This window comes from Pseudopipra pipra, chromosome 2 (assembly GCF_036250125.1).
Source record: "Pseudopipra pipra isolate bDixPip1 chromosome 2, bDixPip1.hap1, whole genome shotgun sequence".
Classification (NCBI taxonomy): Eukaryota; Metazoa; Chordata; class Aves; order Passeriformes; family Pipridae; genus Pseudopipra; species Pseudopipra pipra.
This window is the reverse complement of record NC_087550.1, coordinates 12,015,390-12,034,527: the sequence shown is the minus strand read 5'-3', so window position 1 is coordinate 12,034,527 and position 19,138 is coordinate 12,015,390. Positions and strand designations below refer to the sequence as shown.

At 38.1% G+C, this 19,138-nt stretch overlaps 1 protein-coding gene across 11 annotated transcripts in view; it reads right to left on the bottom strand.

Moving 5' to 3' along the window:
• The window catches only part of LOC135409019 (uncharacterized), a 382,762-nt gene that overhangs the window by 137,672 nt on the left and 225,952 nt on the right, over positions 1–19,138 (bottom strand). The gene's annotated exons all lie outside the window — the stretch shown is intronic.

Sequence of the window (19,138 nt, the reverse complement as noted above, 5' to 3'; positions counted from 1 at the left end):
CAGCCGTAAGGTCACATGACGCTCTGCCAAATGTGGAGTGCATTCCCATAAACCATTCTGCTGATACTGCGAAGGCAGCTATTGTCTAGTTTATACCCAAAGTTCAGCCCACTCTTCATTGAATTAGCTGAAAAACGCATCACCTTTGGGGGTTGGGAGCCATGGAAACGTCTACCTGGCAGGCTGCCCACTTTTTCTGCCCATCAACCAGAGATGGAATTGTGCTGCCTAATGTAATGATGACGAGGAATGTGAAGAGTCGTCCAAAGTGAATCTGATTCTTGCAAAGCCTGCTTCATTTGCACAGCAAACTCTGGCTTCTTGTCGTTAAAAAGGGGAGGGGGGAGGGAAGAAGAAGAAAAAAAGCGCCTTTCTCCTAAATGTAGCAATTAAAGGTCTAGTAAACATGCCTAGTCTGCAACTTTCCTTCATAACATACTGAAATGGTTCCCAAAATAAAGCACTTGGTATAACACAAATTTTCTGATTTAAAGCAGCACTCGCTTCTCCCCAAGTTAATGTGGCATCCCCTGGACATTTTTTTCTCCCTAAGAAAAAAAGAGAAAAAGAAAGGAAAAAAACCCTATACAGCAGATCTCTCATCCTTTCTTTTTACCTGTCTTTATTACCTCCTGATTTTATCTAGCACAAATAATACACGCGTGCGGCAATACCCACCAGTAACTGTGGGGATGCAATATTGCTGCAATCTCCCTCAAAGCAATCTCCTGAGAAAACTGGTTGTGTTTCCAGCAGCACAAAACCCTTCATCTGAGCCCTCTTATCTTCACTAGTGAGTAGGACAGCTGGTCTGCAAGTTTGCAAACCAGCACATTTGAAACCAGCCAGCGCCCTCCCTTCTTCAAAATGCATTTAAACTGGATTTTGTGAAAAGAGATGCAATCAGGCAGAATTTATAAACGATGCAAGTTACTAAATAGACTAAGTAATAGACATTACTCTTTTGATACAGACCTGAAATTTCAATTTTGCCCAGCTATTGTTTTAAAGTAAAATGTCACGTAAAATGTCACTTCCAAATGAAAATACCACGTAACCTACTGAGCAACAAACACGCTCGCCCAGCACCTGAAAACCTCATACAGAAGAATTGACCTCAGAGCTCTGTGTTGTGAGCAAATGAGCTCACTCTTTCTACACCATGAAACTTAATAGCTACTGCAAAGGCAATGTTAAAAACGTGGTAATTCCTCCGATCCTCCCATTAATAAAAACGGAGCCATGGGAGGAGCCTCTCTACCTATTAGCATCACTATAAATGCTCCTGCGAAGAGGAGGTTGCACGCTAGAGAGCTTACAGCCAAACACTGAGAAGGAAAGGCAAACAAAGTTGGACACAGCAGGCTAGGAACCGCAGCAGGAGGACAGGAAAACCCATTCCCAGGGACACTGGGGGCCGTAACTCTCCAGCTCAGCTACTTTTATGCTTTGTTCTACAGTTCTTTCCAGTTTTCAATGTATTTACCTGGAGGAAATTGAAGGTTCACTGCCGAAGGAAGGAAGTGTGAGAATGGGGGCTTTGAAGTAGAGGAAGATGGTTATGATGGTGGCACAGCCCTCAGAGGGAGGGCTGCAGGGGCTGCACCCCCAGCTGGGACTAGGGCAGTGCAAGGGGCAGCCTGGCAGTGTAGGTCAGCCTCTGTCTTGCTCCTGGCACATCCCAGAAGCCTCCACTCAGGTTTCTGGGAGGGCAGGTGTGGCTGGGAGGACAGTGCTTGGGGCAGCCTCTATGAATGACAAGGGGCAGTGCTGGTGGGACCTGTGCTGGGGAGAAGGTGCAGCCACTGTAGCCCAACAGTGGCAAGGGGCCGTGAGGAGGTGCTGGGTACAACATCAGGGGATGGAAGTGACCCTGCTCTGCCTGCTGAGCCAGCACACCTGGGCTCAGCCCTTCTCTGGTCAACTGGTGGGAGGTGTCTGACAACAGAGAACTTACTATGGCCCCAGTAAACCAGTCCATGGCTTAGTCCCTCTCTTTTCCAGATTTGATGGTTTTCAAGGGCCCATGGCTGGAGGAAAGCTCTCTGATGCAATGACCTGGTCTAAGCTCTCTCAAATGGTCTTCCAGAGTGAAATGCTGTGTGTGTGGTTTTGAGTCCAGAAACCTTTTTTTCTTTCCTATGAGCTAAAGGTGGCTCAGTAGGTGCTGCCAGTAAGTGGAAATGATGCTTATCACTTCAGCCTCTTGCCACAAGACCACAGGGATCACACTGACTTCCAAGTCAAGCAAACTCTGCATGTAATTATGCCTCAGCCATAAAATGAAACATAGGTGGATTCTCCCATAAATAACTTTGAGATTTAATAATATATCTTAGAGATTATTTAAAAATAAATTAATTTCTTCAGGCTCATAAAACTCAGACAGCCAAATGTCTTTCATTAACAATTATGTAGAAACTGAAACTTGAGATTACATTTTACTGTTTTAGTAGACTTCTTGTTGATTTGAGCAAACAGATCAGACTAGAGTTACACATTTTTTTTCTAATAGGGTACATGGGACTCCAGTTCATCCCACCTTACATTTTATCATCAACCATAAAAATGCTCAGGCCATAATACATCAGTGTCTCCAACAGAACCCCTCACAAGGGTGAAACCTACAAACCCAGGTGCCTTTTGCATCACTGTGAAAAATAATGGTTTCATTAGAATTGAGTAGAAGCCTCCAACTAAACAGCAATGAATTCATATCCTGTTCAAATTTACTACTATTATTATCAGTGATGGTGTGTGAAAAGGACAAGGGAACATTCTGACTTTCAGATCTCGGAAGGGTGTTTGCCACTAATTACAAATAATAGATAGTCTGAGCAGGGCAAATTTGAGCAGCAGCTTTTGAGGGATGATAGGCACAGCATCCTACACAGTCTTTTTTATTTTCCATGTGTGGAAAAACACTTCAACATGTGGCTAGCCCTCAATAACGAGTACTGACTTCACCAATATTCAAGAAGGATGTTAAAAAGCTGTTAAAAAAATCACTTGCATATGTGTCTGATAACAATTAGAGATGTAGACGAACCTCAGAGTGCTTTGCCTATGAACTGATATAGGGGCAACATAAAAGGAACTAAAAAGATATATCTGTGGGAGCGCCTGGCCCTCTTCATCCACAACTGGCAGGGAGGAAGGAGGCTGCACAGGACCAGCCTCTCCATGGGGGAAGAGGACACCCACCAATCCTTCCTCTACTCAGGAGGAAGAAAGGGGAAGGCAAGGAGGACAGGAAATCTGGGCTGGGCTGAGGGTTTCTGTTCACTGACGAACATGGTTTCTATGTCTGTACTCAACTCCCACAGAACAACCATCAACCCAATCTTCTTAGCTTAAGAGGCAGAAAGAAAAAAATCAGAACCTTCCCTGGGCAATGTCAATCCACACAAGACATGAGAGCAAACCTGAGAGAGAATGGGAAAGAAACACAGCAACAGTGTCGGAGTGAAGTTACGGGGATGATTGGAATCTGCTCTTTCACATGGTTTTTCTTGAACAGGAAAACAAAACTAGCAAGCTTAAAACTATACAACTACAAGTTAAAAGCTGAAAACACACAAAGCAATGAGGACATGCAAGTGGTGGATATATTGCACATTTCTGGATAACTTTAACATACTATATTGCACAGCATAACACTAGAATAAAATGGTCCTGCTCTGCAGATTACATTCTCAAAGTCCCTAGTATATAGAGGTGACAAAAATTATTTGTAAAATGCATACAAATTAAAATTTATCATCTGCTTGTTACTTTAATTTTATCTTCAAATGGCACTATGCCTTCTGGTTTTTTCTGCCTTAAGGTTAACAGCACCAAATTAAGAGACTTAAGCAAGATGCTCTATGGTAAGAGCCAGAGATGTCATTCATCACAAATTTAAGTGTAATTTTCTCCTTTCTGAAATTTTCATGAACAATTTTGTTTTAAATTCCTTCTTGAAACTTTTCACTGTGTTGTCTGCAACTTATTTAAGTTTTTGGTCACTTCGTCTGTATGGTTGGGCACCTGATCTTCACAACCTTCTTTCTGCTTTGCTACTGGAGAAAGAAAATTTAAAATAAGTAGCAACAAAAACTGAATAGTGCACATCTGATACTCTTGTTCCTGCAAGCAAAGCCTTATTCATGGATGTTTTAAGATTAGCTCTTCCCTTAAGAGTGCAGATACTCATAAATATCAAAGGGTACAAATATAATGAATTGAAACAGATACTGAAAATTCAGATGAGCCTTTTCCAGTAACTCTTGCACAGTATAAAGAAAGAACTCAGAACAAAAAGGAGATACCCTTCTCCTTGTAGAGAGAAGGGTACTTACTTACTCTACACTTGTAGAGTAAGCAGCATGGCTGCAGTGCTGGAGGAGTCCAGAGAGGAGTCCATAGCAAGGCCCAAGCAAAATCCGGGCTGAATCACCATTTCCCATATTTTAAAAAAGCTTGGTCTATTTCAGGCACGAAAAGATATGGCACTTTCTCCACAAATGACACAGTGACTCAGACAGGTAAAAATGCTGTGGTGTTATATCAAACCAAACCTGATGCTACGAAGAGTTTTGCCACAGACATTTTCTTCAACGTACGTGTTTCAGCTCCCTTTTACTTCACCACTGTCACTCCAGAAACATTAAATAAATTCACAGCAAGAGGTAAAACATTCAATATACATATACACCCAGTGTTAGACAGAAAAACACTTTGTGCATGCTTTTTACTTCGTTTGTCTCTTCCAGATCTAAGTGCAAATACGACTGAGCATTATCATTACCATTCAGCAGATGAAAAAAAATCTGGAGCATCATTTCCCCCCCAAATTTAAAAGCTTTTAGCACATCACTCTTTAAACTCCCTAAGTAACATGGCACTTAAATGTTTTTACCAGAACTAAAGGTTAACTTGTTTTCATAAACAATTTGTCATTACTGTACAGAGCATAGAATAACTGACATTGCTCAGTGTTAAGTACATTGCTCTGAATCATAAGTATTACCTTGAATTAGATGATTTCTAAATACCATCCACACAGTTTGCACCAACTTGGCCCCTACCTTTGAAAATCAAAATCCAAAGATAACTTAATATAGTTCCTGGTCATTAGAGTAGAAGGACAGTGCACACAGAGCATCAGCTATCGAGGAGAGTAAACAACAAATAATTCCTTACATGCCTTCTTCTTGTGACAAAAAAGCAATGTCTGCCTCTTTCCCTAGCACCTCTTCAAGATAAGGAAAAGTACAGCCAGAATTGAAGACAGAAACTGTTTTACTATTACCTGATTTAGCACCATCCTTAGTGCCTAGAGCTGTGCCAGTGTAACTCCCATCCCAATGCTCCCCTCCAAAAACTGCAGCAATGCTTAGTAGAGCTGCAGGCCTACATGTAGAGAACATCATCACAACAGCAACCCCCTCCAAGCTTAAGAACAAAAAATCCTCATGGGTCTGGCATTGCACAGAGGTAACTCAGTGGAAAGCTCAGATGACTTCTTGCTCCCCACCATCCAGCAGGTTGTGTAGCAAAGGTCCTCCGGGGCACTTATTTTTCCTAGAACTCATTCTTGGCCTGAATAACTGGTATAGAAAGGGTGTCAGAAGGGTATTCTTTGTACCATCGATTTTTCCATCAGCAATAGACAGTTTTTATGTTTTTAATGCACACTTTTCCCACATGACCGTGTACGAATCCTGGCTGCTCATACCTTAACATCTTATAGAATGTTATTTAAGAGGAGCATTTTTGTTTAGCTGCCTTGAGCCAAAAGTAGACCTCAGTAGAACATAAGCTGTGCATCACCTATCTCTCAGCTACCATAAATGACACAGTCTTACACCTCAGTATGCCAGAGTTCGTGGGCAAAGAGAGAAAATAATCATTTTTGAAACATGATTAATTATTTCAGGAAGGACATTACATACACCTTTAGGTCCTTATATTCCTACAAACCTGGGCAGTACTTTCCAAAACATCAGAATGCTGTGCAGGCAGATATATATGTACCATATCCAGAAATACCCCACACATTTTGTTAATTTAATTAAAAAAATATGGGACCTATGCTTGCACTTTGCTGGGTTACATTGCTAGCAGGTTGAGTTCTGTTAGCTAAAAAAAACCTGGTCAGGTCATAACTCTTAGTTGAAAAGAACAAATGTGAATTATAGACCAAGGTAAGGTGTGTTTTTGATTCAGCAGACTAAAGGATCAATTAGTTTGCAGCAAAAATCATTAAAACTGTACAGGAAACAGTTTTATATATAACCCTTTTCAATTTCTCTACTGTGAATTCTCAAGTCTGCAAAATAGTCTCACTCCAAACAGCACAATCCTTCAAATCTAGATTTTAAAGTACTTTTCTACTGGAGCAATTAACACTTTGTACACTAAAATATTTTAAATATTTGGTCTGGATTTTGACTTCTTCAGTATTTTTAGTAGAAATGGCTACTCTTTCGAATTTTTTTTAGTTTGAATTGGCATAATTTTGTGAGGAAAACATATACTTCAAAATAATCAACATCCTCAGATAACCTGAACAATATAGAGAAGGAGGCAGATGAGATCAAAGGCATGGAGCCTTCTCATAAGATTGAGCAGGCTATGAGTGATCAAAGGCAGGGGAGAGGACTTTGGATCTTAACTCTACTTCTACTATACATGTATAATTTACAGGTTATTGAATTGTGGAGAGGGGAACTATTTATACATTAAATATAGGTTACAGGCCTGAAAAGTTATTTAAAACACAAAAATTAACTTTGGTTGTTGAAAATATCTAGACAGTAGCTTTTCCAATGTCCTTTTCCAATATTTTTTTTAAAAGGAAATTTTGCTAATGCATGCAGCTTTCTTTTCAATGAATTGGCATTTTCTATACAAAGTCAAACAGATAAAAAGGCACACTGTGGGTGGCTGGTGTCATTGCAGAAAAGGTACTGTGTTGTTTGGAAGCAATAACTCACAGGAATAACAGAAAACTCGTGTTTGGAGTCAAGCAATGCTAACTACATTAGATTGCTTTTCAGAAAATTTAGAGCACACATGGATCAAAATCATAGAATCATGGAACGGTTTGGGTTGGAAAGGATCTTAATCCCGTTCTAACCCCCCATGTCATGGGCAGGGACAAGTTCCACTAGATCAGGTTTTTTAGAGTCCCATCCAGCCTCGCCTTGAACACTTCCAGGGATGGGGCTTCCACAGCTTCTCTGGGAAACCTGTGCCAGAGCCTCACCACCCTCACAGCAGAGAATTTCTTCCTAATATCTAATCTAAACCTACTCTCTTTCAGTTTGAAGCCATTTCCCCTTGTCCTGTCACTCCAGGCTCTTGCAAATAGTCTCTGCCTTTCTTTTAGGTTCCCTTTAGGTACTGGAAGGCCACAATTCGGTCACCCCAAAGCCTTCTCTTTTCCAGGCTGAACAATCCCAGTTCTCTCAGCCTTTCCTCAGAGCAGAGGTCTTTATCTCTTTAGCAAATTACAGTTCCACACTATGTGAAATTCACATTGTGCAATCACATAAGGACATTTCTTCAGTTTTTGTCTCAGATGTAATATTCCTGTGTACAACCAGTCTTCCACACAAGACTTTTTCACAACTTACCAGCACAGGGTACTCAACTCAGCACTGAGATGAGTTTTCATGCAATCAGTTGAGTACCTTAGCTACCAGATCCCTGGTTACTTGATCATTATCCATCTCTATCAGAATTAAGTTCTTTACTGGAGAAAATATTCGTAAGATTTTGATATGGCAAATTAGCTAAGAACATTTTCTCAGAAAGTCCTGAATAAAAATAAATGCCAAACATTATGTATACATATACAATAAATGAATTCAGCAATGATTCATGAGTTCACAGCTCACTGAATTTCATGCTAATACATGTATCTGCTGTCCCAGTTAATGCATAACACTGTGAATTTCATGTTAATACCAAATTGTTTTCTTGGGGGAGAGACAGGAGCCTCACCACAGCCAATGTTACCATAGTGTAGCTGAAAATACACCTGAATTTAAGAGGTGGTTCTAATTCACACTTGACAGCCAAAGCTGCAGACTTGGACAAAGGGTGATGTATTATAAATAAGCACAGAATGATTATCGAAGAACATGAAATATGTTGGACCATTAACCAAAACCAGATAGCACAGTGTGTTAGTCATTTGTTTGAAATTTTCAATACTGAATGACTGAACAGCACAAAGGAGATTTCAGAGGACCAACAAGGGTCATGTCCCTAGATGGTGGTTTTATCTTTCCTAGCAATAAATAGAAGACCTTTATTTCTTGTTTCACATTGGGACAAAGAGTACTGAGTCCTATTTCAACTTCTGCCTGGAATTCTGAACTACTAGTTTACATAGACTGCATAGATTTAAGAACATTAAAGGGATTTTACTTTAAATTTGTACAGTTGCCTAGGTCTTTGGGATCAAAGACAAGAATTCGCATTTTTTTTATTCCAACAAAAACATGCAAAGCAACATTTGGACAAGAGCATTCCAGTATGAATATAACAGTTTTGATCACTACTGGGCATATCCTGGCTTCAAAACTGGGAGGCATTAATTGTTCCAGTGGCTCAGAGATAAGTATCTACAGAAATGTGCTCAGTCTGGGTGGAGGGAACTGTCTGGTTTGCTTTCCAGAGAGGCCTGGTTGCTGAACAGAGTCAGTTTACAACACTGTCACAAGACATTGGTAATGAGGTGCATTCAAAGGGTAGAGTACCTAAAGGGATATTTCTCAAGATATTCTCATGTCCTTTTTTTCCCTATTTTTCTGGCTGTAATGGGAAATTAAAGGTTAGTAATCATTTAATCTATAAATTTATTACTTCCAATTTGTTAACAGATGGTTCATTCAGCACAACTTCAGTGGACTGTATTTGATTACATTTCTGCTTCCTGAAAAGGTATTTTTCTAAAACACTATGGTAACCATTGCTTGCAGAGCATGAAACCAAGCAACCAGATTTCTGGAATGCATTTCTGGATAGCTTTTATCGAGCAGGAAAGAAGTGGAATGCAACATGTAGACAACAGTCCCCTTAGTTAAAATGCAGCTAAGTTCTGCAAGACAATCTAGTTCTGTCCTCAGAGGATTGATAACTATGGGATTGTGAAATCATACAGTCATAGAATGGTTTGGCAGGGAAGGGACCTTAAAGATCAGCTAGTACTAGTCTCCTGCCATGGGCAGGGACACTTCCCGCTAGACCAGGTTCCTCAGAGCTCCATCCAACCTGGCCTTGAACAGTTCCAGGGGATGGGGCATTCACAATTTCTCTGGGCAACTTGTTCCAGTGCCTCACCACCCTCACAGTAAAGAATTTCTTTCTAATATTTCCTAATTCAAGAGAAATAAACTTTCACAAGGAATGCCTATATCAATTTGAACAACATATACTTGATAGAATGTAAGGCTGTGCACAAAGCATGCAGAAACCATGTCTTCATCCAGTATGTTCTGTGGTGAACCTTTTATTTCCATGCTCTGGGAGAAGAATGGTCTATATAATGTCTCTAGGCCTTTATCATGCAAACTCTTACGTTTGTATTACCTGTACTACAACTAGTCTTCTCACTGAAATTAGAGGAACCATTCCTATCAATATTAGGAAGCATGCAGAGCTTTGTTCAGTATGGCAGCCCTGAAAACAAAGCCACCTATAGTGGATGCTGTGCAAACATAAAGAACTATGCAATAAAGCTCCTACACTTTATTGAGGTCTTTCGAGATGATCTAAACAGCAATAGATAACTTCAAGACGAGCCAAAACATCCATCAATATGTCATTGCCCACCTCAGATCACTATCTTATCCTGTTACTGACAACTTGCAGAAGTTTCAAATAAATAGCCAAGTGGCTTCTCCTATACATGTGGAGCATTTCCCAGTAAATCATCTCCTTATCTACCTGGCAAAAAATTGTTTTTGACATGAATAGTGCTTATTTATTTCCCTGAATTTCCTCCCCATTTGTCCACTTCTATCTGCCTTTAATGGTATCAGTGATCTTTCCTGTTCAGGGTATAACTTAACATCTGGATACCTAATGAAGAGCCTGAAAGACCCCAACAATCTAAATAAATAAGCATAAGTACTGCTTTGCTCTCAAAGGATGTGGCAACACATTAAAAGCACCTAACAATGATAAAGAAAATGAATATAGCATTTGTATACACTTTCAGCTGTAATGCAAATGCTAATCATGAAGTATTTGTAAACCAAATTTATCATAGGAAATAGCATTTTTGCCAAACAAGACTTTCTAACACAACACACTCTGAAAACTCTTTTTTTTCTGTGGGAGAAAAACTACATATCACAAACTTGTTCATGTTGGCAACTCCTCCCAAGAAGTCGGTGCCTTTTGAGTCACAATGTAATGTGACCAATCCCCCATTTACTTTTGACATTAGGGAGTTACTAACAGTTCTACAGGTGTATGGCCCATCCTGAGCTGCTCTGTAGATACTACAGTGTGTGTATACATACAAACATGTATGTAGTCCAAGAATCCTTGTAAAAATATTGCTTGGCCGTGAAATTCATGTATTACTCTCTTGAGTACAGTGTATGACAGAATAAATGCTTCACCTCTCTCACACTCTGTCTCTCTCCTGTGAAGTTCTCTTTGGAATTAGGTTCTGGAGCAAAGAATACAAGAGAGACTAGTATGGATCAGCGGGTGTTACAGAAAAATAAGAGTTCTTTAGCTGAGAAGTAATCCTCTTTTTTCTGTTTTCGGCATTGTCCCCAGAGTACTGTAAGAAACTGCAACTGAGAAAATACTCACTTCTGGAGAGGAAAGTAATTGATATGTTGCTGCAGTCAAGAGAGCAGTTTCTGCTGCTGATGTCATGTTGTGCCATGTAAATCTTCAAGTCTGTGAAAATATGCATGCAGCAACCATTCCAGTTTCAGGTAAGGTCATACTGTGAGTTCCTAGAGGTACTGTTCACATACAATGCTTAACAACAGATCCATTTGCCTGTTGATAATATGCCCAGATGTGAATATAGTCTGAGTCAAGCTGGTCTTATTTGACCCCTTAAGTATCTCAAGTCGGTCAAAGCAGTAAATAATGCCTATTGCTACTAGGAAAATGTGTAGTTTGCCTTTTCAGGACTTGAGAAAACAAGATTATTCAGTATAAACTGATTTGGGTAAAAATCCAGCACAATTTTTATATGATAACCGGGACCAAATTCAAGTCATACATGATTTTCTGAATTAAACTTGCAGTAGGGTAAACACTAGGATTTCAAATGCTGTGTTTTTCTGGTTAAACTTGCAATATAAAACTCACTTGCTATTCAACATAACTCTGAACTGTGTAATGGCCATGAGAAAAACAGGTGTAACATTTACAAAATAACCTGTGATACACAATAAAAACAATGCAAGGACGTCCTGTTCTTAACATGCTTCAGACCTATTTTTCAGATCACAGGTTTGTAGGTAGTTAGACAGGAATTAAAATTAAATGATCAATACATTTTCAAGTCTGATACAGATGAATTATCCATTTAATTAGGTGGCCATTTCTTTAACACGTACTGTGCATAGGTATTCTAAATATACATAGTTAGAAACTCTTCAGGAATTTTGTTCATTTAAATAATTACTGTAAAACCAATTTTTTTCTTGGACCTTCCTGAAGAAACTGACACAAAAATACTCCAGGATTGCAGAGGTTTTTAAAATATCATCAAAATTCATTTTCTATTTGATAGAAAGAGTACCTTCAATAAGCTACCTTCAATAGTTTGATTTTCTTTTTAATCCACAGTTTTCTAGCTTGTGTTTGCTTATTTTCAGAGGCCTCTCAGCCTGACTGTTTATATATTTTCAGCTTCTTGCTTTTTCTGTGCACTGAACACAGTTTTGTTTTTTAGCTTAATTCCATTTGCTTAATCTCACTATAAAGCTCACTTTGAGTATATTCTGAATGCAGTTTGTCTAGCTATTTCCCCAGAATCACTTAGTTAGAACACAAGGTCACAGATTTCCCAGGAATCCTTGTTTGGCACAGCAGAGTTTACCAAAGGGAAGGGGCTCTAAAACTACTTCTGCCTTGGAATAATGTCACAGAAGAGCTATAAGGATACTATATTTTGGAAACTTTGTTCCTTTCCAAATTAAATATTGTGTTGATTAAAATCCAACGCTTGAAAATTCTGGTCTTTTTTGTAGGTTGTAATACCTTTTAACAATCTGTCACAGTTTTCTGAACTACTCTTGAAATAGACACCAACCTTCCAGGATCAAATGTCAACCCCTTCAAGCCTTAACTTCCAAAAGTCTCTGCAGTATTAGTCAAGACATGTATATGTGTTTCTTTCACTTAACAGGATATAATTTTCAACATTTCAGCTCTCTCCTCCTCTGAATTAGCATTTCCATATGCAGAATTTGTTAATATTTAGGCAAGTTTTCACATCTTTCCTCTTCCTCTTTCCCTCAAGTCTACAGGTCTCATCCTGCAATAGCAGAGCAATAACCAAAAAATGCTAATCCCATAATGTAATGCCATAAAGTAATCAGATATTATGATGATAAGAGCAGTATAATAACCTATATGGAATAAAGTAAATCATTGTTCACTTTTATCTTCTCTCCAAATTTGGATTTCTGTGCTTTGAAGGAACTTACTTCCTGGAAGTAAACCTGTGGTGTACTATTTAAATGACAGAATGGTTAACATGAATTCTTTTACTCTGTATAATCATGTCTATTATACTGATAACAACTCCTAGGAATATTTAATTTCCATTCAAATACTTAACCACACAGATACCTACTGTTTATTCTAATATAAGGTGTAATTAATGTACTTAATGGTCAAGATTTCTATCAATTTATAACTTCTCCTGCTATCAGTCCCTAAAGAGTCCTACTTCCTGATTAGAGTACAAAAACAGAAACTTCAGCATATGTATAATAAAAAACTTTCGTGTTTTACTGAATCAAGATAACAGTTTTAACATAAGTAATAAACTTTTATCTATACCCTACATGTATATATATCTATCAAAATTGTACATAATTGCAATAATCTTAAATAAATAGTGTGCAATTGTTTGCATGAATATATAATTTGATTTCATTTTACTCAGAACTGTGTTTTTTCCAGTGTAGCTTTGTTTTTTCCCTAGAAGAATGAGCAGGTTGACGAGCAGCACATTTTGAACAAATTTGAATAGAGAAACATTAGAAAATGCAATAGTCAGTTCAGAGATAAAATTCAATAATTTCAAGTCTGTAAGAGGATATTTATTTATCCTGCTTAAACTGTAAATGCTAATATACCTTGCTATGATATTGCTAGTGACATTTTCATAATGTTGCCATTACAACTACAGGCTTATAGCTAAGCCTGTTGGTTCATTTATTAAGTCTCCAATTAAGATTTCTGACCGTCACTGTAGATTTCCTTTCTGTCGATGTGGTGTAGATTTAAACTGTAATTATTTTTATTTAATTTGTCTAAATGAATGCACACCAATGGAAGCCTAGAATTATGGTTTCTGTACATTAGAATAGAATGTGAAGAATATTACACAGTACTTCACAATAAACAAATGTAAGCTCCTAATCTATACTAATGAAAATTATGGGACTACTCATACGAATAAGTACCTTCACTGGTTAAATTTAAAGTGATGCTCAAGCCTTGTGAAGGATGGTAGGAGGGGAAGGAACAGTTTGGTGAAGCATCTTAAACATATGAGTCCTCATGTGCCTCTCCTATCCTTTGCAGCCAAGAGATGCTCATAGAGATTGGGAGTTTCTTGTTACTATTCATCAAAAAGGCAAAGCTGGTATTACAATAGGAGCTTGTTTTCAAATCTCCAGTAAGACTTGGAAACAAAGTGTGTAGTTGTTTGCCTATAAAGAAATCACCAAGCCTCTGCACCATCAAACCAACAAGAAGAAACCACCTCTATCAAAGCTTTCTTCTTATTTTTAGTCATTTTTGTTCAGATGGGGAAAAAGAAATCATAGTATTTTGGGGCACAGGTACAATGGTATTAATGGACAGCCATGATCAGAAAAATAAAATAATGACTTTCAAATGTTATCAAGGTTCTACAAGAGCTGTGACTGTTTATAGAATTTGGCAATTCATCTGCTTGTTTAGTTGTAGTGTGGAATTCTAGTATTTAAATCCAGGTGTTAAGAAGCGAAAATGTTCACAAACTAAGATGAACAGAGAGTATATGTTTGTGTGAGACAGGCTGCGGAGGGGAGCAGGAGGGTATGACCTAACTGTGCTTGACACTTTCTAAAAGTCAGGATGGATACTTTTTGTCCAATATGAAACAGCAGAGCTAAAGTTTTAAAGACCCACTGCCAGTGATTATGGGAGTGTGAACTTGCTGATAAAATTCCAGGGAGGAAGAAATTTACTATTCTTATTTAACAGTGCTATTAAAATGGTGGTTAAGGTGACTTGTGAACTAAATCTCTACCAGCAAACCCTGAGCACCTAGAATTGCTGCTTCTTTTCCAAAGTGAGTGACACCATCATATGCATAAGTGTAAGTCTGAAGTGGGAGTATAAGGAGGATTCAGAATGAGTCATTTAACCACTTCCCCCCCCCCCCATATACTGTTTAGAGGCAAAACACAGTAGTGCTGTATGCTAGAAACAACAAAAGCAATTCAGAATCTGCCCCACCGGAAAAAATACTTATTCAAAATATGTCTTCTGGGTACAGCTTGAAATGTATAATCTGTTTTTAAAATGCTGAGCACAATATAAATGCAAATTGTGCAAGATTCTACTAACCAAAAAGCCTAGTCACAGCGTTATGACAGCTTTATGACATTTAACCATCATAGCAAGTGAAAACATGGAAGAGATGGCAGGTGGGAAGAAGTACTTGATATTCAAGAGAAAATATTAATGGATGTGTCTAAAATGTAGCTACTTTTTAACATGTCATGCTTAGGAATGTTTGCATAATATTATCCTTTAAATTGCAGTGTGTACATATTAATTTTACAGTGTCACTCCCAATAAGTCTGGTATCTGTACATTCAGTGGGCCCAGTCTAGCACACTTGCATCTCTCTATCACAGACATTTGGAGTCTCAATTTAACAAGTGCCTTTAAAGCAAGACAACCCAGTCATGAAACAACATCAGTGTGTGGGGAAAAAACTGAAAGTCCCCAAACAAATCATGTTCTAGGAAACCATGTCTTGCCATGTGAAGGGATGCTCCAAGTCACCTTCTCTCCCTTCCTCACATATATTCTTTCTTAAATTACTTCTTCCTCTGGATAATGCCTGTTATATAAGTACTCCAAGTCCATATGTAAATATATAGATACAAGAGTCCATAGGCAACCTTCAGAAGAGATAAGAAAGAAGGGAGTACAGAACAATTTAGAAATAGGACTGAGGAGTTTAAAAAACAAACAAAAAGCCTCAGTGATGAAGAATTATGAAGCAAAGCATATGTTCCATACATAACCTTAGTGCTTGGTGTTATACACTTTCTAGCACAGTTTTTACCTCTTCTATTCTGCACTCCCCACTTTTGCCTAAGAAGTACATCATTAGATTTGTATGAAATGTTGGTTGCACTTTTTTTCCTGATTTAAAAATATCATGTTTTTTATTCACAGAATCCCAGAATGGGTCAGGTTGGAAGGGACTGCAGTAGGTTACCTGGTCCAACCTCCCTGCTCAACCAGGGTCATCCCAAAGCCCACAGCACAGGTTTGTGTCCAGATGGTTCAATATTTCATAGAAACAGACAAAAAGCCTCACGGAGTTGTATGTGTCTGTCTCATTATCAATATGAATAGAGTCTTTTCTACTAGATGGTGGCATTTTGGACTTTGGTTTGATACCCGTCTGCAGTGGGAAACAGGGATTGTATCACAGATCCTGTAAACCTGGGCTGACAAATACATGATGTTTTTCTTGTACTACAAAAGACAACATTAAAGGCAACACCACCTTGCAACAGTTAAGGTTTCTACTCTCTTTACTGTTAGAAGCATGAAGAGAACATTACAGGCACTGAGACTCAAGGAGACTAGGACATATGTACGAGTATACATTCCAGCACCATCATTTTCTAGCAGGTCCCTGCCACATTCAGTCTTCAAAGTGATACATGGAGAACAGATTTAGACCTGTAAATCTGCCGTTTGCTGGCTTTCATATGTTTCCCTTTGCAACATAAGCAACGTCCTTAGAACAGAATTTCTTCACAGTGTAGTTTCTATTCAAGAAGAATTAGATGCGCTTGCTAAAAAGCTTTTTGTTTTGTTTTAAAACCATTGTGAGTTAATAGGATACAAAATCTTTAGGATATATTATCATCTTAAAAGAGAATTGGCACAAAAAAACCTCTATAATTTAACTTCTTTTATTTATTATAGCTGCTGGTGATTTCAGCAGGGCAGTGATAAAAAGGTTGGAGAATATTTTAACTCATTTTTAGCAAGCCTTTCTTCCTCATCCTTTCTAGAATTTTTGTCCTGATTATTTGCTTAATTGCATTCAAGTAGATCAGAAAAAACCTTGTCAATACTGTTTAAAACTATACCCAGAGAGGGTTAGAAAAATGAAACTGTATAGAAATCAGAAGACTATTGTAAATCAGCTGTTCATTTTTCCTATATATTATAAAAACTAACCAAGACACTTCAGACATAAAAAATTCAGTCATAAAAATAGCATCCTGAAGATATCAGCTTAAACTACAAAATAATACTGCTGGTATATTTAGATGAAATTTCCCTTAAATGTTCCAGGAAAAACTACTTAATACTAAGACTTTGGACATATGACAGTTTTTAAGATACTGTAAAAATGAAGCAAGTTAGTATCTCATCCAGTTATTCATTTTGAGAAAATGCCAAAGCCCCAATAGTTACAGCTGTACTGTTCCAAGATGAGGCTTGTAGTTCTTAGCTCCTGTAACTTCTGACATACTACTGTCTGGAGATATTTGAGAAAAAAAATTACATACACAATCCTATTCTTACTTGTCTGACTAACTTTTAAAACTAAATTTGAAGCTCTACCGAACCAAACTGTTGAGTTGTTTCTGCTGAAATATTCACATAAGCCACTTCAGGTGACCGATAATTTATGTTTCACCTGCCACATCCTTGTGAAGATAAGAAAGTACAGAATGAAGAAAAAAGGCATAATGGGAAATTGCCTTAAATACTTGCTTTAAAATTGTTTAAAAGGCATGAAACTATCTTTTCAGGCTTCCTTCTCCCTCTAATAATTATTGTAAGAATACTGCATAAATGATGACATCTAAGAAAGAAAAAAAGACTCGGTGCTTAGTTTTGAATCTTGGATATTCTTGCTTTCATAAAAACTGTTTGAATATCCAAGAGTCTAAAGTTAGAACTAGTCTCTGAAAATGTCCTCTGTAACTACTAAGGCTACAAAGTTAAAGAGAGCATGAAAGGAGGAGCTCTTTCATGCTCACATCCAACTGCTGAGGCACTAATAAAATTATCCAAGTTTGGAAGATGTATGGATGGAGAAAAGAGTTGCCAAGTTTGCTGAGAGCCTGACCCTGCAAGTGGCCTCCTGTGCTCATGCGAAGATCTGTCAAAATCTGTCATGTCTGAAAACAAGACCTTTCTCTGTCTGGATGCAGCTCCAGGACTAGAACCCATATATGCATATGCTAACAACTTTATATGTGAGCTTTGCACAAAGAGTATTAAGGACATTTTAATTGGCTTAAGGTTCTATATGGTTAGGTTTTCCTAGGTCTACTGACACAGCACAAAAAAAGGCACTGTGTGTATTCCACACCCATTAGGAGGTTCCAAGGTTTGTATTTAATTTCAAAGGATCGCAAAGAAATCTCATTTTCCTTAAAGACAGACCAAGAGAATGCTTAGTGGCAGAGATACTTGAAGGGAGACAAGGTTTTGGACCCTGACTTCTCAAGTATAAACAGGGGGCCAGGACCACACTCCTGATCCACTAATGAAAGCTCTCTCAATGATTGTTGACTGTTTTTATTCTTCAGGGGCCAAGGTGAGATCTGCATAGGAGGGGCTTGAGCCACCTGATCTAAAGCTGTGTTTTAAATGTGTGGGCACAGCAACTGACTCAGCAAGCACAAAATGTGTGATCAAAGTGAGGAAGAACTCCTGATGAAACCTCTTGCTGGGAAAAGGCAGATGTGTGTGCTAACACCTTAAAGGAAGTCAGTCTGGAGGAGAAAAAAACTGAAGAGATTTGCCATACAAGTCACCCACAGGAATTAGCAAAGCTGACCAGTAGATAATACTACATAAGAAGGGAAAATGGAATTGAATTTAGGACTAGTTAAACAAAAATACCACAAATGAAAATATATAGGCAAAGTTAACGTGAGTTCTGGGGTCTTCCATTATCGAGAAATACCCTCCTAGCAAACCAAAATGCCATTTTAGCTACAGTGAAAGCCACAAGAAATCTTTTTATAACCACTTGTACTAATGTTCATATTCTTGCATCCCCAATCTGGAAAAGAAACAGCCTTTGTAACAAATTTAAGGCCTCTCTCAAAATTGCACACATTCATATATTTTTGTCACCAATCAAAACAAAGGGTCCAGAAGAGCAATTATTTACTGCCGGGCATTATGAAAAAATATCTCTGAATTAAATTATTTTCAATACTCCAAATTTTGAGCACATGAATGGAATTGTATTCTTTTAATAACAATACTGCCTTTTAAAGGACATTTTGCACTCACCCAGAGATACATGGAATTCTGAGTACAAATACACGCAAACCCCAACACTTAGTCAAGAATCTGCTTTTGTTTTTCTCGTGGTTGTTAATTTTTCTGAGGCAAACTGAAACAATTTCATCTGTACTGATTCTTTACAAAACTCACCCTGGTGCACAGAAACAAATTCAGTTTCACACCATACAAGACTTCAAAATAACGATATAGAAACTACCACATGAGGTGAATCCTAAGGCCAGTATGTCCAGTACTAGGTCTCTAAGAGAGGCAGGACCTCAAAGAAGGTTTAAGTGAGAACAATTTATGGTGAGTCACTGGTTTATTTTATTCTAGCTTGTATACCTTTTTGGATTATAGTTTGTTTGTGAAT